We start from the raw sequence: 25000 nt of genomic DNA on the forward strand, positions 1-25000 counted from the left end.
TTGTTTCTAAGATTTGACTTGCGATACTTTCAAGAATAAGGAGTCTTGTAGAAATAAAAATGATGCGTTCTGACGTAATTTTTTTTATCACTTATTTCAGTTTTCTAGCAAACATTAACTCGAGGTAGGAAAAATGTTATGATTCCCTGGGCTGTTTTATTGATTAAAAGCAATTTACTTCGGAAATTAGATATGATAAAAGCATGAGAGGAAACAACAGTAAAATTTTATTTTGTCGTTATCTGATAAATAATAGCCATACGGACAACGAGAGAGAGAGAGAGAGAGAGAGAGAGAGAGAGAGAGAGAGAGAGAGAGAGGTTGTCAATAAGAGAATAGGACAAAACAAAGGAAGTGAAATAAAATTGTACTTTGTCGTTAATTGATAAATATATATATCCATACGCACAACGAGAGAGAGAGAGGTTGTCAATAAGAGATTAGGACAAAACAAAGGCAGTGAAACACCATAACGGGAGAAGCGTCAGGAACAGTGATCAAAGGAAAACTTAGAATTCAAGAGCTTTGAGAAATGAGGGAGGTAGGTGGGTTGGTGGGTGGGTGGATGGTCGTGGCAGGTAGTCGGGGATGGTGGTGGTGGGGGGGGGGGCGTCTACCTAGGCAGGCAGACGTAACGCATGTTTTATTGAACCATTATATTCAGATACATATTGTCTTCCTGACACTTGTGACTGACAGCCTGTCCATACACTGGAAGATTAATAGAAGATTAAAAGTACGGTCGGAAAGGAGGAAGAAGAATCCCTTTAGACTGAATATTCAAATTTTCTTTGAAGAGGAAATATGTTAGGTAGCGATTAAGGTTCGTTTTTTTTTATTTACTGAACCTCTCTTAGTAGTGGCACTCAAAACGTTCCGTGCGAGGTTTGAACTCAGATGCCCTGACAGGATACGAATATAGCGAACAGCTTTGCTGTTTCTCTATTTTTGCTGTTTTATTTGTTGTTTTTACTTTTTAAAGTTTAAAAAAAGACTTGATTGATAAAGAAAAACTTCGTCTATGGCCATACAATCAAATTTATATCATGTGATGTTTTGTTGCCATGTTACGACGTAAATGAAATATTCACTGGGGTCGGTTTTATTCGTTTTCGTAACCGTCTTGCTAAAGTAGAGTGTATACCGTTCAACTGTCTTGAATCTCCCAAACATAGGGTACAATTATTATTTATAAATAGATTTATGTTTTTTTATGTATACGGCTACTCTAACGAATTGTTGTTCTGCTTCTTTTCATGGCGTTATCAATGCTATTGAAAGTTGCGACATGTCCCATATACTATACTATATATATATATATATATATATATATATATATATATATATATATATATATATATATATATATATATATATATATATATATATATTTTATATATATATATATATTTTATATATATATGTATGTATGTATGTATGTATACACACACACACACACACACACACACACACACATATATATATATATATATATATATATATATATATATATATATATATATATATATATATATATATATATATATATATATATATATATACATATACATACACACACAGATATAATTCAGATGAATGGCATTTCATTCCTTAGGCGCAGCAGAGATTGTGTGCCCTATTCCTGTACCTGACAGGTTGATTTCGTGTTTCATTCTACCGTATCGTATGTATTCTTGGGAAAGATATTTTTGGCAACTTATTAACCTGCGTATATCCTTATTCCTAGATGGTATGTGGTTGATAATAGTTAGAGATTGAGAGAGAGAGAGAGAGAGAGAGAGAGAGAGAGAGAGAGAGAGAGAGAGAGAGAGAGAGAGATTCCACGTTTACAGAATACGGTCGTTGCTTTACATTATCTTCATATTAATATTGCTGTTGTCTTTGCTATTATTCGTGGTTGATTGATGTCTTATAATGAATTAAAAATCTTTTCTTTATATCTGGAAAGATAAACAAGTAAAAAACAAAAAATGCGCCGAAGAAACTTCGGCGCAGTCGAGTTTTCTGTACACCGTATAATCAAGGCCACCGAAAATAGATCTATCTTTCGGTGGCCTCGGTATAATGCTGTATGAGCCGCGGCCCATGAAACTTTAACTACGTGCTGGTGGTGGCCTATCCTATATCGTTGCCAGAAGCACGATTATGGCTAACTTTAACCTTAAATAAAATAAAAACTGTTGAGGCTAGAGGGCTGCAATTTAGTATGTTTGATGATTGGAGGGTGGATGATCAACATACCAATTTGCAGACCTATAGCCTCAGTAGTTTTTAAGATAATAGGGTGGACAGAAAAGTGCGGACAGAAAAGTGCGGACAGAAAAAGTGCGGACGGACAGAAAACTAAAAAGGTCTAAATTTGAGGAAAGTCCAACGGATAAGCAACATAATGCAATCACTATTACAATGAGAAGTAATATAATGCAATAAATATGAATCATGTAACAGGTAACGGCGCTCACTATGTGATCTGCATATTATTAAAAATGTTTTCTAACACCCGATGTAACGAAGGACGGGACATTCCGTTCCGTAATCTGACAGTGAAAGGGAAAAAGCTTCTCGCAAATGAGTGGAACGTGAATTTGGTATATACGTCAGCATAAGGATGAAAGTTCGTTCCATAACCCGGTAGAAGGTGGGATGAAACTCTTCTAAATATATTGAGGTTTATATAAAAACAAGTAAAAAATGCGCCGGAGTTTTTTCGGAGCAATCGAGTTTTCTGTATATCTCATAACCAAGGCCACCGAAAATAGATCTATCTTTCGGTGGTCTCGGTATAATGCTGTATGAGCCGCGGCCCATGAAACTCTCAGCTGGCCGTGGTGGCCTGCGTTGTTCCGTTGCCAGAAGCACGATTTTGGCTAAATTTAACCTTAAATTAGATAAAAAGTACTGAGGCTAGAAGGCTGCAATTTTGTATGTGTGATGATTGGAGGGTGGATGATCAACATACCAATTTGCAGCCCTCTAGCCTCAGTAGTTTTCTCTCCAGAAAACTAAACTGAAAATACATCGATGGCAATAAGTAAATCTAATGCAGTAGCATTATATACATATATATATATACATATATATATATATATATATATATATATATATATATATAAAGTATATATATATATATATATATATATATATATATGTATGTATGTATTTAGATAGATAGATAACACTATATTGCTGACACTAATTCCACAAAGTTTCTAACCTAAACTAACCTATAATTTTATACTTAACATTATACTTAACATCTTAACATTCAGAGTAAGAGATATCTCTAAAAATGTATCAGGTGTAACATGATAGCATAGGCAAAAAATAATCATAATAAGGTAGCTGGTAAGAAATAAGCCCATTAAGTTGAGGAGGCACTTCGATTCCGTATGGAATTCATTTCAATAATTTGAAAGTAGAGGGCACGGGGTTTCTCGGAAGTGAAAAACGTAATAATTAGCCCATTTCAGTTCAGCAACTTGACGTGAGTCTAGTCTCGATTCCAGTCATGTCCCAGAGCCGTCTAGGGCCCCACCTAACTGGTTTAGCCTAACTTAAGTTAACTTGCCAGTAAACGAAATAAAACTTTTCGAGAACTACAGAAAATCAGATGAGAATCTATAGCTGTGGTCAGTAGCATCTGTGTGAGTCAAATGTTTGAAATAAGGAATTTGTCAGCAGAAAGCTTCTTTGCTCCATCATAAAATGTTTGAAATAAGGAATTTGTCAGCAGAAAGCTTCTTTGCTCCATCATAAAATGTTTGAAATAAGGAATTTGTCAGCAGAAAGCTTCTTTGCCCCATCGTAAAATGTTTGAAATAAGGAATTTGTCCGTAGAAAGCTTCTTTGCTCCATTGTAATACAAATTTACACCTTTCCAACATTTTTCAACATTATTCAAGTGTAACTGGAAGGAATAAAAGTGAAGCTGGAAAGAATAAAAGGGAGACACGAATAAAGTAAAAAGAAAAAACGCGACAAATGAGTCCATGTAAGGAAAAAAAGAGATTAGGCTAGACTCACTTAATGTGCCGTGGCTTAGATAGGCTAAGGCCATTAGCTTCCACAGTATATCGACCTGTGTCTTTTAAAAAGGATTATTACTAATAAGAAAAAAAATTAAGGCCATTGTTTGAAACAACAGGCCGCGGAACTAAAAAAAAGAAAAAAGAAATAAAAGCTAAAGCAAACGAATTATTAATTGCATTAAATGGCCGTGAGTTTCAAGAGTGAATGACATGCGAATAGATTAAGGTCTTCATTTTTAATGAAGCAATTATTTGCCGATGACGCTGAATCGCGGATATTATTAAACAAAGCATCAGTGTTCAAGAGTGACTTGTGCAAACATCAGTGAACGTTTGCTTCATTATTATAATGAGAAGAGATTTGCCGTATTGATAGATAGTTATGCAGTAATGATACCAAACCAGTTTGCTCAGACTTTTTTTTTTATTCTGTTCATGTTGATCATTATCATTTTTTATAATTAGGGATCATATGTGACAGTATTTAATGAGCTGCTTGAAATTTTGAATTAAATTAAAAAAAAGAGGTTTTAGAAACCTTGTTTTTTTCCGAAGTTATGATTTTTTTTCAAAATTCATGGTGCCGTTACCCTAATTTTATTGTATCCTGTAACACCTCTTCAGACATAGGGACTTATAACACACACGTTATCGTGTATATATATATATATATATATATATATATATATATATATATATATATATATATATATATATATATATATATATATATATATATATATATATATGTATGCATTGTGTAATTGATATATATATATATATATATATATATATATATATATATATATATATATATATACACATATGTATATATATACATACAGTACATGGGAGTTGATTGAGGTACAAATTCCCGAATTGTATTATTTTTATACCAAAGCATCTCTCTCTCTCTCGCTCTCTCTCTCTCTCTCTCTCTCTCTCTCTCTCTCTCTCTCTCTCTCTCTCTCTCTCTCTCTCTCTCTCTCTAGGTAATTTGCTTGGTTAGTCATGTATGTGTTTGCTTTGACAAAGTGAATTTTGAGCTTGTGTCAATAGCTGTTCTTCAGAACAAATAGTAACTGTACTTCAGGGTAATGCCTATTCGGATTATGTGTATGGTAGATGTACATATTTGTATAAACATGCATTGTATACTCTTCTGTACATACAAGATAAGCATATTAATCACTTGCCATCTAAATCTGTTATTCTGTTTGGATGTGAAGTTTTAGGTTGACATAATTCTAAGGGTACTTTATTAAATTGATTCATTTGTTACTCCTTAAAACTCATCACCTGAAACATTGAGAGAAAGTGGCTTTAGGTCAACTTGTACAATCACATCTGGCAGTCAAAACACGTGAAAGAAATATTTTGGCATAAAATTTTAATAACTTTTTTCTGGCAAGCACACCGAATGAAATATTTTTCTCGATAAAACACGCATGCATAAACGTCTGTGTTTGGTGAAATCAAGTTTTTAAATTTTTTTCAAAACGATAGTTTTATTAAAAATACAAGTTGGAATAATTTCCTGTGTTCGACCAAGTAACTTGCTAATTTTCTATGGTTAAAAAAAAACCGTCTTGATTTTTTTTTTTTTTTTTGTCAAAAAAGCGTTAAAAAGCATGTTAACATTGTAAATGCACGCATGGCACCATTTTGCTCTTTAAACACCCACCTGTTTTGTATACAAGATATATTTCAGATTTACTCACACACACACACAGTAAACATCGCATAAAAGATTTAGCAAGTACGTTCATTCATTCCCTCACAAGGGTATCATTGTAAGCAACTTTGCGCGCGAATCACAAACTTCAATGGAAGGTATGCAGCTGAGATTGTCGGTACATAACTAAACGTCTACCGGTGACAGCCTTCTTGCGTTCCTGCAGGACTATAAACCACATTCCACGCAAAACAGCTGGATTTTTGGCATTTTTGTAGCCCTGTTCGAAGCATAACTCACCGCAACTCCCGCATTACTGTTGCCTCTATAATAAGGTTATTTTGTCCGTATTTTGGGGGAGGAAAACTAATAAAGTAGTTGTTAGGGGCTGGGCTTGTGGAGGTAACGACTAATAAAATAGGGAAAATTACAGGGCCTTTTATGGGTTTGCTAAAATAAAGGTAAGGGAAGAAAGTATGTCTTTTTGCTAAGCGATGTTCCGGAAGGAGTGGAAGACATTATAGCAAATAAAATAGAAAATGTGCTCCATAGAAGCAAAAATAACTTGTGATTATATGAAACCATTATTGTGCGAGAAACCGTGTAGCTTACGTGATTGTTTATTGTCAATAGTATCTATCTAAAGTAGAATACCAAGCAAATCCTTATATATGTTGCAAAGAATGAGGCATAAAGAAAAAGAAAGAAAATATATCGCATTCGTTTAACCAAAAAAATAAAGGAAAAGCACAGAATTTGTTACAAGGCCATTTCATAAATGAGGAGGTATGTCGTTTGTATGTGTAATGGTAATTTTGATTTCCTTATTTTGTATTTTTCACAATCAGCTTCACCTGCGGTTGATGCACCTGTACGCTTATTGCTAATTGTTGCTTTCACTGATTCTCCTTGCATTTTAATACGTTTTTATCTATTTATTAATTTATGAATTTATTTTTTCTTTGTTATAAGTGAGGTATCTTCACTCTGTATTTCCCTTTACCTTCTCTTACTTCCTAATGAACATCACATATGAATAGTGTTCATCTTCTGAATAATAATAATAATAATAATAATAATAATAATAATAATAATAATAATTCATGTTGTCGACGTCAGATTAAAGAAACAAATCAGTCATTCCTCGTAGTAATGTCATGGCTCGTTCCACCTGCATTCTCACAGAATGCCATTAGAAGTTTATATACAAATTTTAAGTAATTTTTTTTATGCCTCTGAATCGTCAACTTACTGTTTATTCTTGAGGACGCTTTGTCAGAGAATGTTTATGTAAGATTGATTATGTAATGCGTGCTGGGTTATGGAGCAATATTTCTCTCAAGCGAAGATCGATGTCATGCTGGGCAGGCCGAGCCCCGGGCTGCTTCACTCTATTATCTCTTATTAGGCATGAGCTCGAAAAGGTGTTCCTTGAGAGAGAGAGAGAGAGAGAGAGAGAGAGAAAGAGAAAGTCCAAACATAATGTTCATGCTTCAGACAACAAAATGTAGTGTGTTATTGTAATCCTGTTGTTCCTATTTTCAGTTTCTTCAAAGAAACAATCTCAACCTTGGGATAGTATCAGTTTTATCACAGTGAAATCAGTGTTTCATTTCACGTCGTTTTGTTAGGGTAAGAGGGCGGAGATAGAGGGATTGAAAAATAATGGTTTTGCCTTTTGTAAAGGATGAGATTCTGAACAGAGAGGTTAATGAGTTCCAGAAGTCAGTCGAAAATTGAGAGTAAGTCGTCAGAACTGTCGTCTTCCTTCTTTTCGCAATTAAAATTTATGATTGTTATTAATTTCATTTTTGCATGTAGTTGGCGTTAAATGATACCTCATTTGTATTATTGTCGTCTTGTATCATTTAATGTACAGTTTTACATACATTCATCATGGCGATGTAATTTGCAAAGGTGAGACCAAGAAATCAATGAAAACAAGAAAAAGAAAACGTGTGTTTAATAGGGCCATGACTGTCGTTTAGGGGAAAATGTATTTGATTACATATTTTATAGGGCGTGTCCCTCTCTGGGCTGAATTATGTTCATTTACAGCATTATTTCAAAATGTCTGTCACCCTTTCCATGCAATTAAATTTAACATCTGCCATTCATCATGTCTGGCTCCTCCTGAAAGGATATCACTTGAAGAGTACCGTAAATGCTTTCATGAGATTCATTTCAGGTTTTACTTTTTCGTAATAATCTCAGTTTTGCTCTCTTATTGGTTGGTTTTAGAACAAGCCGGCCTTATGACAGCACGGGCCGTGCTTTACGGCGGCTTGTAAGTGTGGTAACGTGTTGAAGAGTTTAAGAAGACTTAAAAAACTGAGATGTTATTCACAAGTGCGTTTTGCTTCATTTTCCCGCATCATAAATAACCACGCTCGTGGTCTAGCGGTTACGTAACAACCCTGCTCCCGTGATTTCTAAAGAAAGTTGCTCGGAGATTTCAAGTCAAGATGAATGAGTGACTCACCGAGACCTCGATTTTAGGCGAGAGAGTCCTTCAACTTGGGGTCTATTGACGAAAGCAAACTCTCCTTGAAGGCGACGACGGCAGCCGCGTCTGATTTTCTGGTCCCAGGCCGCGTCCGCTTTTCTTGTTATTGATTATGAAACCATAGGGCTTGTTGCCAGGTATTCTTTTTTATTTTCCCGTTTTGGTAGTGAACTGTTTCCTTCACGTGATTGCTAGTGAAAATTCGTTTTATATATATATTCTCATGTGTGTTTTTATTCATCTAATTTCGTTTATAAATTTGACCCTAAAATCATTCAGCAGCTATGTGGTATCCTAGACCGATTTTTCATTTTCCTATTACAAGAACGAGCCCCATATGTAACGCCAAAACAAATAACCTTACTCGTTTTCTCTATGAGTGCCAGCGCGTATATCTCTTGGCATTGAACTTGCGTCCATGTTTAGTCATTTTTATTTTTGTTTTTCTGTTTTCTTCCACCCGCCTTGTACAGTTAGACGTAACAGGTGCCGGTCTGCGGAAGTCGGCGGGAAAGACATTTTTTTCTCTGTTCGATATCGGGTGTCAATTTCATTATTCCGTCGTAGGTGAGTATCCTGAGGCAGCAAACTCATTACGTACAACTATAGGTATGACAGGAAAATCTTGAATCTTGGCCCGCTATCTTGATTGATCTCGACAGCGGTGACGTTACCTTGTTTTGGATGAATACGCTCCTCATTGGCAGATGCCGGAAAACGTCATGGGTGTGTCATCAGCGGGAGGGCGTCTGAGTGGAGGAGGTAGCGGTGACGCACGTGAACCCCATCCACGATTGGCCCAAAACTGTGACGTCACAGGCGAAGATGCCTCTGAGAGGCTTCTCGACTCTCGTCGAGTGCGAGTGGAGTGGAGTGACTGGAGTCTCCCAAGCTCCATCCGAACGGTTGGTGGTTAGTAGGAAGCTTGACGTCGGTGCGGGAGCCTTTCAACGTTTCGTTCTCGAACATTGTTCTCAATCTTGGAGATATATCACATTTCCATGTGCAAGGTGATTTTGCACCGACACGTACTTATCGCTAGGTGTGGAAATGTCTGAAGTGGTGTTTACCTTGCAGGTAAGCTTAAATCATGTGAAAAAAGCGAGTGTACAAGATATTTAAACTAAATTTGGTTTGCTCAAGGCGTTTATTTACACCTCGTAAGCAGATTACAAATTTTGTAGGGATAACCGAAATTTTTCTTGTATGGTGAGTAGAATGAATCCTGCCAAGGTTAAAGGGATATGTGCAATTTGCTGTATAGAGATTTATTGAACAGCCGCGTAGGCATCGTAGTTATTTAGGCTCAATCTCTTTTCTGTTTGCTTTTTGGGTAGGTGTGGTGTCTTCAAGGTCTTTTCTCCAAGGGACAGTAGCCGTGGGGCTATAACCTCTAATCGACTCTCTTCTTAATTCTTTATAAGTGGTAAATTTATCGAATATTTCTGATTCGCTCTTTATCTGGTGTTCTTGTTGTTAAGGAAATAGACTGGCTTATCCACTTCTCAATTTCATGAAGATAGTTTTAATCAGATTAGGCCTGTCTGTAATTTTTTGTTTATTCTTTCAGTAATTTCACTTTGCCAACTGGGTAGAAGGTGTGGAAGGTACCTCCGTTTGTCTACCGTCACCTTATCGGCACAATATTTTATTATTATTATTATTATTAAGAAAGGCCAGGAACAGGTAACGCAAAGTCCTGATGTGGAATATTAGTGACTTCAATCAAGTCAGCTTCCTTTTAACGGGTGTTTCAAAAGGTTTGCTTGTTCCTTCTTGTTCATTAATTCCTTAAAAGGTTTACTTTGGCTAGACGAATCAATCTAACAAGAGTTCAGTTGTTAATTATTGTTGCTGTTACACTTTCTGCTATCGTTATCGATCTTATAGTCGTTGTTACTTTTTACATGTCTATCTCAAAGAACGAACTGACGTGATATGTGTAACTGCTAACGGTGTAATTTTTGTCCTTGACTTAGGTTATGCGGTCATTGTCAACGGATTATTGCCGTGACTGCTAGTGGTGGTCAGGTGTATAGATGGCGATTGGTCCTTCAATTTTATTGTTGCATAGAATTTCTGATATATATATATATATATATATATATATATATATATAGATATATATATATATATAATGCTTATATGTCAGTTTTTAGGCTGTGACAGTATATTCAGCCAAGGCCACAGGAAAAATAAAAGAAGTACCAAGCGCTTTCGTTTTATTTCAACACATTTTGTGGCCTCAGCTGAATAAATTATATATACATGTAGATACATAGATATAGTGTGTATAGCCTACATTTGTTAGTGTAACGTGTGCTTGGCATTATAGAGCGTTTCTACCTGTTTGTAATATGTTTACTAGGAAAGTTGCTATTAAAAGTGTGAGAGATTATGCACTCACTCTGTTGTGTAAGTTTAGATGGAAGAGCAACTTAAGGGTGTGTTATCGCACATAGAGGCGCAGCTGGTGTCATTAATTCCTTATTTACCGGAAGGAAGAGGAAGTGTTCAAGTTTGCTCATGGCGGGAGGGAAATGATCACAGAGCGGAATGCTGGTGTGCATAGTACAGATTGCAATTGCAAAGGATTAATTTTTGTTTGGCAGACAAATGCCTGTTTTAACGAACGAATGAGAGGCTTGGGGTCTAGGTGAGCGAAGTATTTTGTGCAGACATCCAGAGTTGCATTCTAAGGTTCAATGTTTTCAATAAGAGATGTGGGTCGGTTCCGCCGGATGTGCAGAAGAATTACCGGTAGTTATCCAGAACACAAGTGCATGAAATGGGATTTAATTTAATAAAATTGTAATCGGGGAAATTTACCCAGGTGCACCAAGGTGAGACGAGAGGTTTAGATTCAGCTGGAATAAGAACAATAAGCAGGATGGTATTTTGGTTTTATGTGTATGTATATGAGTGTGTGTATGTATGTGTGTGTGTATGTAATATATACATACATACATATAGAAATGTCATGGAAAATGTTTTACCGGATTTGACAATGGAAAAGTTATAATTACGAACGGTCCTGAAGTTATACATGGTGATTAGCCTATACATGTTGCTGGATATTGGTGATATAGAGCAGAGTTGACTGCTGGAGGAGTTTATTGGGCTGATGTGCGTCTAAGACCAGGTGTTAACATTAAAAGCCGGAAAGTCACAATATAGGTTAGAATATTGGTTTATGAGAGTGATATATATTGAGCAGCTAGTAAAGCGTTTGTGTAAGGGAAGTTACAGGAAGCGGGACTTCATTATATTGCTTATAGAAGAATATCGACTTGTTTTAGGACAGAATTCACGATTCTGAGAGTCATAGTTAATAGTGACATGTTTCTAGGATTGGATTACTTGGGGGTCACTATCTAGGAAAGATCCCCACGGATCTTTCCTAGATAGTGACCCCGACAAGGCTGTGGTCGTTATCTAGGACTGATATTTCTTCGGGATCATTATTCAAAATTTGGACTGCTTGGGGGTCACTGTCTAGGAAAGATCCGGAAAACGTTACAGTGGGGACGAATTAGGTAGTGATGTAGCAAACGAAAACTGGCAGATATGGTTATAATGCTTCCTGAAATTGGAGGCTGTGGTATCAAGTCATTGAATTGGGAGAGGATTGATAATGGTTGGCAAATTTATGCCACGATGGTTTGATGATGAAATTATTAGTATATATATGATAGGCTAAAGTTCAGTTGTAGGTTTACTGAAATCATAGAATTAAGGGACGTCAAAGAAAACCAAAACAATGTTTGAAAGTCAGTTGGGTTAGGATATAAGGTATATTTGGTGGCTAGTGATGTACGGTAATTAAAAAAATAATATTTAGATGGTTTAGGTTTTGTAGAGGGTAGGAATGATCGGCAACGCTTTGCATTCTGTGTGATTAAACAGTAACTTTTTTTTCTCTCTCTCTAGAATAGATCAGATGTTTGTGCAGAACATAAAGTGATTAGTGCCATGTTTATTCATTATCGCAGAGCTGTACATATGATTGACTTCTTGAATTTGTAATGAGTTCTTATTATGCTTTGTTAAGTGTTCCATTTGGTAATCCTCTATTCAAAAGGGTGAAGCAGTATCGATCTCATTAATAAGAGCTTGTGTATGTAGCTGTCCAGGCTGAAATTCGTCCTCTCTATTTATTTTATTTTAGTGCCAGAACAGGGGCCTCTATGGTCGAAAGGAGTCAGCGAAATGGCCGACCAATAATCATGAAGCTTCAGTTTATTACTCAGCAAAAAAAAAAAAAAAAAAAAATCTTTCTCCATCCTTTTTTTTTTTTCTTTGGAAGTTCTCATCTTCTTTTTCTGCTCAACGTACCTGAGTGTGGTCTTATCTATTTCTTGGGTGATGTTATTTTTGTAGCCTAAGAGATTTTGTTATTTATTTATTTATTTAATATTATTATTATTATTATTATTATTATTATTAGTAGTAGTAGTAGTAGTAGTAGTAGTAGTAGTATATTGCTGTTGCCAGTACTACAGTTAATACCGTTGTGTGTTGTATGACTAACTAACCAGTAACCTTGATAATGATAGTAACAAAGATGTTGACGGTAGTAACATGATTGTCAGGTAAATCAAGCCCTGACATAAAGAGAATATCATTTACAAAGATGATAATTTGCCATCTATGGAAACTGCAAATCACTGTCTACTTGTTTCCTCTGACCTGTTCCCTGTCCATCCACAAAAACAAAATTGAAGGAGAAATTTACAAGCTTATCTTCATCGTTTTACTGTTGCAAAACTAAAAAGGAAAACAAAATAAACCCGTGTGCGTGTTTTTGCATCTTCAGAGTTTGCTCTAAATGTAGTCTTAATTCCTGCAAGGTTCATCTTGCCTGGAGGCTGGAATAATTGTAGTTACAGTTATAATCCTCTTAAATGTCACTGCAGGGAGAGTTTAGCCTTCAGCCGCGCGTGTAATCTGCCCGCCTCATGGGCGCTAAGATAGAATACGCTTATGGTATTAGATTGAAGGTTAATTACCACACGCTCTCTCTCTCTCTCTCTCTCTCTCTCTCTCTCTCTCTCTCTCTCTCTCTCTCTCTCTCTCAGCAGAACTTGTTGGAAGTTGAGGACGAGTTATTTACGAGTAGGGGAAGAGGCTAAGCTGGAAAATAACTTCTACGAATTATTTTTCAACTGAAAACTGCTTTTGAAGTTTGTAAGTAAATAGATGACATAAACTGGTGTTAAGAGTTACTTTAGCTTGTTGATTACTTTCGTCAACGTCATTATAATATTTAAGAAGGTTCTGTGATGTCTCGCTCTCAACGCCCCCTCCCCCTCCCCTTATAACCCCATGACACCTGTAGGAACATTTTATGGTCAAAGAAAGGGTAAAGAAGAAGCATGTATACTTGTATATCTGTTATTCAATTTACAGCTTCAGTATTAACGCCCAGACAGTGTATATGTATATTATTGGAGGTATGTTGTTGGAAAGTCCTTTAAATTGTCGTAGGCTAATTAGGCTATATTGGAAAATCATTTGTATGGTGTTTTTATTGAAAATTCCACTGGAGTGTAATAATGACGAGGAAGTTTCAGCTTTAGTATAGTAACTGTTTTGAAAATTAGTGTAAAACGGTAAAATTCTTATCAAAAATGAATTTTTTGTTCTGGAAAAGACTTCTATATATCTATACGGTAGCTTTTAAGAAACTTTTATTGAGTTTAATCTGTAGTGCAAGGGGATCTGTTAGATTTAAGCCATGATTAGCCTACCTGTTACTGCAACCAATATTTGCTGGATGAAGGGTAAAGTAAAGGTCAGTTGTGACCAAATACCCAGGTTTCTCTTTATTATATTTACTTTTTTTCTGTTAAGCCTAAGTCTACAGCCATTTTTATATTTACTTCTACAATATTCGTTCGTGATTCCGAGTAGGTTCGTGTAAATCAGTAGAATACTGTTTCAATGGAAACCAGCCTTCGAAAGATCTTCCTCCCGTTCGTGCTAGGAGTACCTCCTCCTCCTCTCTGTGCAAGATGTGTAAATAGTTCGTCTTTAAACCGTATATGTAAGGCGGGGAACCCTTTCGTGGTGTCGAGAGAGCTGATGGAATTTTCTGGTGAATTTTTTCGTTTTAAACTTTTAGAGGGCTGTTTCTTTTTAATGTTTTTTGTTTTAATGTATTGTTTTCAAGCTCACTCACACTGCTGTTTAAAATTACACACACACACACACACACACATATATATATACATAGGCCTATATATCTTTCTTCTTTTTCTTCAGCTTTGCACATTTCTATATGGGGGTCGTTGTTTCCTTCAGCCTTCTCCACCTTCCTTGAAATTATATATATATATATATATATATATATATATATATATATATATATATATATATATATATATATATAGAGAGAGAGAGAGAGAGAGAGAGAGAGAGAGAGAGAGAGAGATAGTATTAAACTGTTCACTTTTACATACACGAGATGCATGTTAGGCCTATTCGCTCATAATCCTCCATCTGTCTTAAAGGCCTTCGGGGCTTTATTGTACTATGCATATAATGGATGCAAATAGATTGGCCTACTGCTCGTACCAGCTCAACGTCAGTCGTAGAACGTCCGTAACAGATGGAGTGTTTGTGTAGGAAAATGTGTATATCCATTTCATATGCATTATATAACAGTTGTATGGGAGGGGGCTGATGTCTTTGGTACGTATGATCATTGTTGTGAGTTTAGTAAGCTGCCCTTATTATTGTTGTTAGTTTAGTAAGCTACCCTTATTATTATTGTTAGTTTAGTAAGCTGCCCTTCTTATTATTGTTAGTTCAGTGAGCTACCCTTATTATTACGGTTAGTCTAGTGAACTGCTCTTGTTAATATTGTTGGTTTAGTAAGGTATTCTTATTAATATTGTTATTTCGCTATGCTACTCGTATTAATATTGTGAGTGTAGTAAGCTACTCTTATTAATATTCGTAGTTAAGCGAGCTTCTAGCACTAATATTGTTAGTTTAGTAAGCTGCTCTTATTAATATTCTTAGTTTATGAAGCTACTTTTATATACAAGTTCTGAGTTTAGTAAGCTGTTCTTTTTCATAAAGTTAGTTTAAAGAGCTACTCTTAATGATAGTTCTCTTATAAAGAGCTACTCTTAATGATAGTTCTCTTAGTAAGCTGTTCTTATTGATATTTTTAGTATAGGAAGCTGCTCTTGTTCATATTGCGGGTTTTGTAAGCTTTTCTTCTTAATATTCTGAGTTTAGTAAGCTGCTCTTTTTATTATTGTTAATTTGGGAAGCTAATCTTTGTAATATTGTTAGTTTAGTTAGCTACTCTTCTTAATATTGTTAGTTCAGTAAGCTGTTCTTATTAATGTTGTTAGTTTAGGAAGCTATTCTTATTAATAGATTAGGAAGCTACTCATATTAATATTGTTTGTTTAGGAGCTGCTCTTGTTAATATTATAAGGTTAGTAAGCTGCTCTTATTAATAATGTTGGTTTAGTGAGCTACTCTTATTGATATTTTTAGTTTAGGAAGCTACTCTTATTAATAGATTAGGAAGGTACTCTTGTTAATGTTGTTAGTTTAGGAGCTGCTCTTGTTAATATTATAAGCTTAGTAAGCTGCTCTTATTAATATTGATAGTTTAGGAAGCTGCCTTTATTAATATTGTTGGTCTAGTAAGGTGCCCTTGTTAATATTTTTAGTTTAGTAAGCTGCTCTTATTAATATTGTTAGTTTAGGAGCTGCTCTTATTAATATTGTTGGTTTAGTAAGCTGCTCTTGTTAACATTGTTAGTTTAGGAGCTGCTGTTATTTATGTTGTTTGTTTAGTTAACTACTCTTATTTATATTGTTAGCCTTATAAGGTGCTCTTATTAATACTTTTTGTTTAGTAAACTACTCTTATGTCAGAAGAATTAACTCGTCCATGCATCATTAACAAGTAAACTGCAATAAAAGAATAAAGGAGAAACGAAAAAAAAAAGGTAAAACTAGAAAAGAGACGAAATATAATAATTGCATTTGTCTCCCACACCATTATTTACTCCGCTGTTCGGTGTCGTTCGATGCAAATGAAGAAACCTGTTTTTTATTTTTTTTTTTTTCCAAAACCTTTTTATTGCTTCAAATAAATAAGGACATTGTTTATTATCCCTAGACCAGCAATCTCCGGAAAGCCGAACTCCTGTCCTTATTCCGGGGATGGCGGTCTGGCGTGACTCTCCTCGACGTCGACTTAATTTGTTCTTTGAGAAGAAGCCAGCCATTTTTATTTTTTTTTATTTTTATTTATCCCTCCCTCTGCTGATGCCGCTGCTGCTGCTGCCTGCAGTGGTTGGTCTGTTTGATCACGTGACTCCTCATGCAAATATGCCGACCTTCTGTTGCATTAGAGGTCTCCTTCGGTCGTGCCATTAAGGTTCAGAGACGTGTCCGGATTCCCCTCCCAGAAGACAGTTATTTGTTTTGTGGGGCTTAATGGCCTACCTGCCTTCCCTTGTGCGGGACCGTTTGTGTCTGTGTATGCGTGTTTGTATACGTGTTGCGAAAATGAGGTTCAGTAGCGATGTGGAACGCCGTAGGCAAGGTTACATTAAGTTACCATACTCACACACACATATATATGTATACATACACACACACACACACACACACACACACACACACACACACATATATATATATATATATATATATATATATATATATATATATATATATATATATATATATATATATATATACACGTGTAAGCATAATCTGTTTTACTGTTCAGGATGTCAGAGATTTAAAAATGAAGGTATCCTGTTTGTTTAGAAATGCTATAATAATTAATAATAATATAATAATAATCATTAGTTATTATTATTATTATTATTATTATTATTATTATTATTATTATTATTCATCCCACCCATACACTCCTATATCTAGCCTAATTTCCAAGGACTATTTCGAGAAGTTTTCAAAGGAGAACGCATGTCTAGTCTGCTTTGCTGTGTTCGTCAATTTAAGTGTTAGTGGGAAACCACATACGGGCCACTTCTCTCTCTCTCTCTCTCTCTCTCTCTCTCTCTCTCTCTCTCTCTCTCTCTCTCTTGCTCTATTTTATTACGTTCGGACATCCTGAGTTGGCGTTGTGTTGTTTACATGCTCAACTGGTCATTTCCTTTGGAGTGAACACGCTTTGTTATTATAATTTTGTGCACTTTTAGAACGAATCTCTCTCTCTCTCTCTCTCTCTCTCTCTCTCTCTCTCTCTCTCTCTCCTCTCTCTCTCTGACACCAGCGCACAGTCGAAAGTAATTAAATGGAGCCATGTTGCTTTTGTATAGATCTTGTTTATTAGTGCCCTGAAATTTGCCTCATTAACAAGGAGGCACGTAGCCGAGATGTTTTTGCCAAATTATTCACCATAATTTCGTCGGCGTATTATTTTCCTCTCTCTCTCTCTCTCTCCGCCAGTTACATAAGTCAATAAATACTATCTCTAAGTCGTTAGTCTGATACGCGAACGCGCCCGGACTAAAGCATTACTCATCATCAGCGATGCTTTTCCAGTCTGGCCTCCGCTTAGGCCTAAAGGTGAAGCTCTGGAACGTACTCTTTGTTGCTTGGATGCTCTCAGCCTCTGAATCTGAACGAAATGTTTCTTCTTGCTCTGAATGAGAATTAATCCGCGCGTTCCGAAAGAAGGGTTGTATCGCTCTAATTATACGTGGCATTGGTCATTACGGTGAGTACTCTGAAGGGGGCTGAAGAGTGGTTTGGGCAAGTGTTACGTTTTTATGCTGCGGTCATTCTCGATGCACATAACGGTGAAGGGTGAAGCCAGGTTGTATTTTGAACTGTCACTCTTGGGTAAAGTAAGTGAAAGGTGGTTATATTAGATAAGGATTTTTTTTATTTTTTTAATTCAGTGCTATCGTGTAGCATAGGTATTTCCTCCTGGTTATTGTTATTTTAGTGTAGTGCTGTGTTTTCTTTTTCTTAAGTTGGGAGGCCTTGACAGTGTAACAAAAGGCGAGATCCTTCATCGTGAATGAGATGGTCTCATATCCTGGAGAGCCTGTCTTGACAATTGGTAATAAATGCTAGTCGTTGATGCATTGTTTCCTAGTACTCTTCTCTCTCTCTCTCTCTCTCTCTCTCTCTCAACCAGTTGCCTCTTTGCTCTTTCTCACCCCCTCACCCCCTGCCCTCCCCTGACACCCCCTTCCCCAAAAGTTCTCGTAGTGAATCTCCACTTTCTCTTCAACTAATGGGCACTAAAAGGGTAAAAGAGGGCTTTGAAATTGTAACCGATCTTACTTCCGTTTCTTAAAGACCAGTTTTATATTTCACAGTCGAAACCGCACTTCCGGGCTGCTCGTGCGAGCAACAACCCCTGCTGGCACAAGACCAGCTCAGCCTAACACAACGTAAACAACAACAACAGCAACATCTTCCTAGTATCCTTAACTTTCCTGAGGGAGCCTCCCACCCACGCCAGAACCCTGACTGCGTGTGATCTCAACAACAATCCCCTCCCCCATCCTTCCCCTCCTCTCCCATCCCCTCCTCCCCATCCTTCCCTCCCTCCCCTCCCCATCTATCCCCTTCCTCCCCATCTTTCCCCCTCCCCTTCCCATATCCCCCCCCACCTCGAGTACAACATCAAACCGAACGTTTTGGCTTCATTCCAGGGTTAGTCGGTAACCGTGTCATTGTCACAGCCCGTGGAAGGAAGAGGAAGAAAGACTCTCTCCCCCCCCCAACCCCCTAGAGAACTCACTGACCCCTGCGACAGGATATTGACGTCTTTGCGCTTTTATTCGACCTGTTGGTGATTCTTTCAGTCGTTCTTTTAGGGCTCCGATTTGTTTGCGCGCTCTCTCTCTCTCTCTCTCTCTCTCTCTCTCTCTCTCTCTCTCTCTCTCTCTCCGCCTGACTGTTGGTGGATGACATTTGGGTCTCTTAGCCTTCAGCGTTCATTGTTTTTTTATTGGGGGGGGCGTTTAAAGTTTAGGGATTTCTTATATTTTTTTACTGTGACTTTTTTTTGTAAGTTTTTGATGCATTTTTTTTAATTTCTTTGGTGATGTCGAAAAAAATCCTTATCTGTCATTGTTTTCTTACTTTTTGATGAATTTCTTACTATATGTTGTTTAATCTTTTCTGCACTTGTTGATAAATTTCTTGCAGTATGTTGGTAAATGTTTTGGAACTTTTTGATAAATTTCTTACTGTATGTTGTTTAATGTTCTCGCACTTGTTGATAAATTTCTTACTGTTTAATGTTTTCGCACTTGTTGATAAATTTCTTACTGTATATTGTATAATGTTTTCTCACTTGTTGATAAATTTCTTGCAGTATGTTGGTAAATGTTTTGGCACTTGTTGATAAATTTCTTACTGTATGCTATTTAATGTTTTCGCACTTGTTGATAAATTTCTTACTGTATGTTGTTTATTATTGCCACTGGTTGATAAATTTCTTACAGTATGTTGTTATATGTTTTCGCACTTGTTGATAAATTTGTAACCGTGGGATGTTTAATTTTTTTGCATTTGTTGATAAGTTTCTTACAGCATGTGTATTGTTTTCGTACTTGTTGATAAATTTCTTACAATATGTTGTTTAATGTCTTCGCATTTGTTGATAAATTTCCTGCAGTGTTGATAAATCTCTTACATTATATTGTCTATTGTGTCTATTGTTTTCGCCCTTGTGGATAAATTTCATAAAATATGTTGTTTATTTATACGTTTTTAATTTTTTCTGTGATTTACGTAACATTTCCCGTATTTTTCGCCATTGCACTGCTTCCTCTTTTATTGATGAGTTTTTCATTCGCAAAATGCCTTTTCCTACCTTGGCTTTTATTTATTTATTATTATTTTTTTTGCGTAATTTCCAAACCATCTCATTTCCAAATTTCTCGCGTAGGGGAAGAGGTTTTTGGGTGTATATGTGTGTGTTCCAGTTCTGTGTGTTCCATCGGTCGTAATTCCTCATTGAAATCGTGTGTTTCGTATGAAAAGAGAAACACAAAACATTTTCCACCCCCCATTGTGTTGCATTTTCGTTCCTGTGACGATCCGGTCGCTGCTCTTGGTGTCTTTGTTGTTTTTGTTCCGCGAGGGCTTTTGTTTTTCGAAACGTAAGCTCACCTTACCTTTGTTTGCTGGTTTTAATTGCGTGTAATCTTCTTAGGTTTTGCAGTCCCGCCCCCGAAAGTAGGAAGGGGCTATTGTGTGACGCTCATTATTTAAATCCCCCGTCTCCCTCGTCTCCTCCTCTCTCCTCTCTCTCTCTCTCTCTCTCCTCTCCCTAGCTCTCTCTCTCTCTTGTGCAATGGTGAATAATGTTTCGGTTGAGAAACCCTACGGCTACGTCTGCTTTTCTCCTTGGCTCTTGTTATGTATATGACTTTCTTAACAATTTGCTGGCGTTTTATGGATTTTCCTTTTAACTTGTACCTCTCTCTCTCTCTCTCTCTCTCTCTCTCTCTCTCTCTCTCTATATATATATATATATATATATATATATATATATATGTGTGTGTGTGTGTGTGTGTGTGTGTGTGCATGTTTATATGTGTATATATATATATATGTATATATATATATATATATACACACACACTATATATAATATCTTCTAAGCTTAATCCTAGTCAGGGTCAGCTGTTTTTATTAATCTTTTCCAGGTATTTCCAATATCCATTGGTTTGGCATATGATTTACAGGCAGATGCCCTTCCTGGCTTCAACCCTCCCCATTGGGGCGGGAAAGATTAAAAACGTAATCACTGCTAATTAATATTTGAAAGTGTGTGTGTGTGTGTGTGTGTGTGTGTGTGTTTCACTAATAAGCTGTTTGTCATAGGAGGGGTAGCTTCCAAGAACCGCACGGTCAAATTCCTCCCCTTGATGCTGAATCAAAAGTGAACTTTCCCCTTTCTCCTTTTCTTCGTATCATTAAGGAACTAGAGTAATTTTAGAGGCGACGAGCATACACTTATTCATTAGACAGAGGACTCTTGATAGAACAAGAAACTGCAGACATGTGTATTGATCCGTGCTTCACCTCGGATCAGTGGCACTTGTTCCTTCTCCTTCGTCTTCCGAATTCTGTTATCTGCCGCGGCGGTTTTAACCCAGATTTGAGCTGTTTTCGCCCTTGTCGGTCAGTCTCCTCAGCGCAAAGTAAAGGTAGGAGGTTAATTTGTGCAGTCAGGTGTAGTTAAGGCGTAGTAAGCAGGTCTCTTCTCTATGTAGGGTCTTGCAATTGTAGCTGAGATTTTGCATGAGTTTAAGTCATCTTTAACCGCTATACCCCCAAGAGGGTTGGGGTACACTTTAGGCATATCTTTAGGTTCTTTGCAGCGTCCCTTCGGCCTCTAGGTGCAACCCCTTTCATTCCTGTGTCTGTACTTACGTTCATATCCTCTTTCTTCGTCTTACTTTCCATCCTCTCTTAATACTATTGCGTTTCATAGTGCAGGTGCGAGGTTTTCTTCCTGTTACACCTTTCAAACCTTTTTTCTGTCAGTTTCCCTTTCAGGCCTGAATGACCTCATAGGTCCCAGTGCTTCTCCTTTGGCTTAGATTTTATATTCCATTCCATTGTATCGATAATTGTGTTGTGGGTCTTTTACTAATGTCATCTTAAACCGCTGTACCTTGACCGAATTTAGCCACCTTTCGAGTGTGAAAAAACTAGCAGAATTAATCACACTAATGTTTTCTTAATTTTCTAGGATTTGCCGCCATGAAACATATTTGCTGCGGCTTATTGTGGTAATAGATAAGAATGTGTAGAATGACCATTAGATTTTACACTTTGGTTAAATTACATCGGGTTCTAGTGAAATATTGTCTGTTCGTGATTGCAACTCGAAAATATACGTTGATTGTTTTTGAGATATTGTTATCGTAAATATACGTTTACCCAACATAATTTTGTTCGTTGACTGTTTTTGAGATATTGGTATAAAATCATACTTGAGTCCCCTAACCGCCCCCCCACCCCACATCCCCTTCCTTCCCCTCAGCCATATCAAATATTTTGAAGCTCAAGTTTTCCTTTGATCATTTCCTGTCGCCTCCTCTGCATTTGTTGTGCCTCTTTGCTTCTTTTTCTAAATTTTTTCTGCGTACAGACCTCTCTCTCTCTCTCTCTCTCTCTCTCTCTCTCTCTCTCTCTCGTGATTCTCAAGCCTCGTTTTGGTGTTTTTGTGTTCAGGAGTATTCCAGAACAATGACGGGTTCTCGCTGAATTTTCTGGGAAACTCAGCACTGACCCAAGATGTTTACAATGGTTTTTGTCTAGGATTTTGCTCCAGGATTGGATCCACCAGTTGCCAACATCCTATTCGGACCTGGATAAAGGTCAGAACAGGATTTCGATTTGATATAATGACTTCTGGTGTAAGTTTCCAGTTCTGTATTAATCAAAGAATGGAATTCTGATCTGTTTCTGGATCAGCACCAGAATAAGATTTTGATCTGTTTCAGGATCAGCACCAGAATGAGATTCTGATTTGGATCTGGATCAACCCCAGAATAAGATCTGAAACTGGATCTGGATCACCTCCAGAATAAGATCTGAATCTGGATCTGGATCAACTCCAGAATAAGATCTGAATCTGGATTTGGATCATCTCCAAATAAGATCTGAATCTGGATTTGGATCAACTCCAGAATAAAATCTGAATCTGGATCTGGGTCAACTCCAGTATAAGATCTGAATCTGGATCTGGATCACTTCTGGGATCAGACTCCTGATTGGGTTTGGATAATCTCCAGAATTAGGCTCCGACTGGGTCTGGTTCAGCGCCAGTAGAGGTTTCTGACCCAAATCTGGATTATCAGTAGAATCGGATTTTGATCCATAATCAAGACCAGGGCCTGATGTGATTCAGCTGTAGATGTGGATCAGTGTCAGAATAGGATTTTGGCTCAAATCCTTTTAGTGTCAAAACCAGATGGATCGGCTTTGGACTTTGGCCGACCATCTTTAAAAAAACCTTAAAACCAAGACAATTTCTTTCATTTCAGGCCCTGGTCAGTCACCAGCACTAATGCTCTTGTCAGCTTATCATTATTAAACTGCTAATTTGTGGTTTTATTTATTTTCTTTTTCACTGAGAGTTGAACTGGGGGAATACTCCAGTAGTAAAACATGTACGTCCATATATCTTGTAAATGAATTTTCAGTCTAGACGCTATTCACACGAAAAGGTGCTTTTAAGATTCCGACGCTAAAAGCAGTGATAGGCCTAGGTTTGGGTTCTATCCCCAGGGCAAATAGCACAGAGTACACCACCGCCCCATACACAAACAACTGCCGGCTCGAAGCGTTAGTATTCAAAATACGCTAGTCATTGTAACTTCCAAGGTTTCTTCTTTAGTGTTATTTCGTTATTTTTTTCATTATCGTATTGCTAGACCTACATGTTTACGTTGATGCTTGATTTTCAAGTATTTTTCAGTTTTATATTTAGCTTTCACCCTTCTTTGTTTTGTTCGCCATATTCCTCGTAGAGGTTTTGAGGTGACGTCGTATTTATTGGAGAAAACTTTTATGCAGTATGCTTGTATTTTTTCTACAAGAATCTTCACTGTTTAAAGCAAGTCTCTTGCACTTTGGTTTCACATGTAAAAATGTCAGTTACTACAAGGGAATGCAAATAATTATTGAAATATGGAAGTGTGGCTCTGAGTAGCTGTAAGTAAAACAAAAAGCTAAATACTTTGTAGGCTTACAAAATTTTGCACCCACCTGGGAATATGGGAAAAGTTAAAGCATATGGTAGGAACGAAGAAGCTTTATAAAGATGAGTATGCCCTGAATAATGTGAAACCTTTGTAATCCAATGCACTGTCGTCCAAACCGCAAAGTATATTTGGTTAAGTGAGCCCTACCAGTTAAAGTAAACCGTATTAGTCATATGGTATAACACCAACAAAATTCCTTTGGCTTCACGAGAATTCACTGGGCTCTGAGTGAGAGATGTATACATTCTCTTAGTAAATATATGAACCTCATTTGCATTTTACACTGAGAATTAATCATTCTTAGTTCTTGAGGAAATTTTTGAGTGGTAGAATGACCTAATACTCACGAGTGATAATGACCAAGTACTAACGGGTGATAATGGACCTAGCACTAACGAGTGATCATGGACTTAGTAGTAACGAGAGGGCATGGACCTAGTACTAGAGTGATAATGGACCTAGTACTAACGAGTGATAATGGACCTAGCACTGACGAGTGATAATGGACCTAGTTCTAACAATTAATAATGAACCTAGTACTAGCGTGTGATAATGGACATAGCACTAACGAGTGATAATGGACCTACTGTAGTACTAACAAGTATTAATGGACCTAGTTCTAACAAGTGATAATGAACCTAGCACTAACGAGTGATAATGGACCTAGTACTAACGAGTGATCAAGGGATCTTCACTGAATTGAAGGCTAGCTTCTAATCGGAAGCCATCTAAATTAACGTTAAACTGTTCGCAGATGAAATATAGTTATCATAGACCATAAGAGAATAAATCGAGAGTTATCAAGGTTTACAGATAATAGAGGATTTTATTAAGATCATGAGGTCGGTATCGAAATGGAGAAATATTCAGGTGTCTAAGAATAAGTTGGAAAGGTGATATACAGAACGAGAGATACATTATGAAAAACAGGAAGCCTGTTGGCTATAGCATCCAGTGTAAAGAAAAAGAATAGATCATATGCGGAACATTAGATACTATGCGCAAATAACAGAAA

The 25000-nt window shown here is 36.8% G+C and overlaps 1 protein-coding gene across 7 annotated transcripts in view; it reads left to right on the top strand.

Annotated features, from left to right (window-relative positions):
* LOC136840129 (hexosaminidase D) overlaps window positions 1-25000 on the top strand; it is a 586535-nt gene that overhangs the window by 323355 nt on the left and 238180 nt on the right. The window contains exon 1 of one of the 7 annotated variants that reach the window (XM_067106538.1): window positions 9094-9307. The exons of 4 other annotated variants lie outside the window; for them this stretch is intronic. The gene's annotated coding sequence lies outside the window, so the exon portion shown is untranslated. Of the gene's footprint in view, window positions 1-9093; window positions 9308-25000 lie in introns of those variants that run through there. 2 more of the 7 variants (XM_067106530.1, XM_067106536.1) reach the window with 2 other exon arrangements.

This window comes from Macrobrachium rosenbergii, chromosome 7, assembly GCF_040412425.1.
Source record: "Macrobrachium rosenbergii isolate ZJJX-2024 chromosome 7, ASM4041242v1, whole genome shotgun sequence".
NCBI lineage: Eukaryota > Metazoa > Arthropoda > Malacostraca > Decapoda > Palaemonidae > Macrobrachium > Macrobrachium rosenbergii.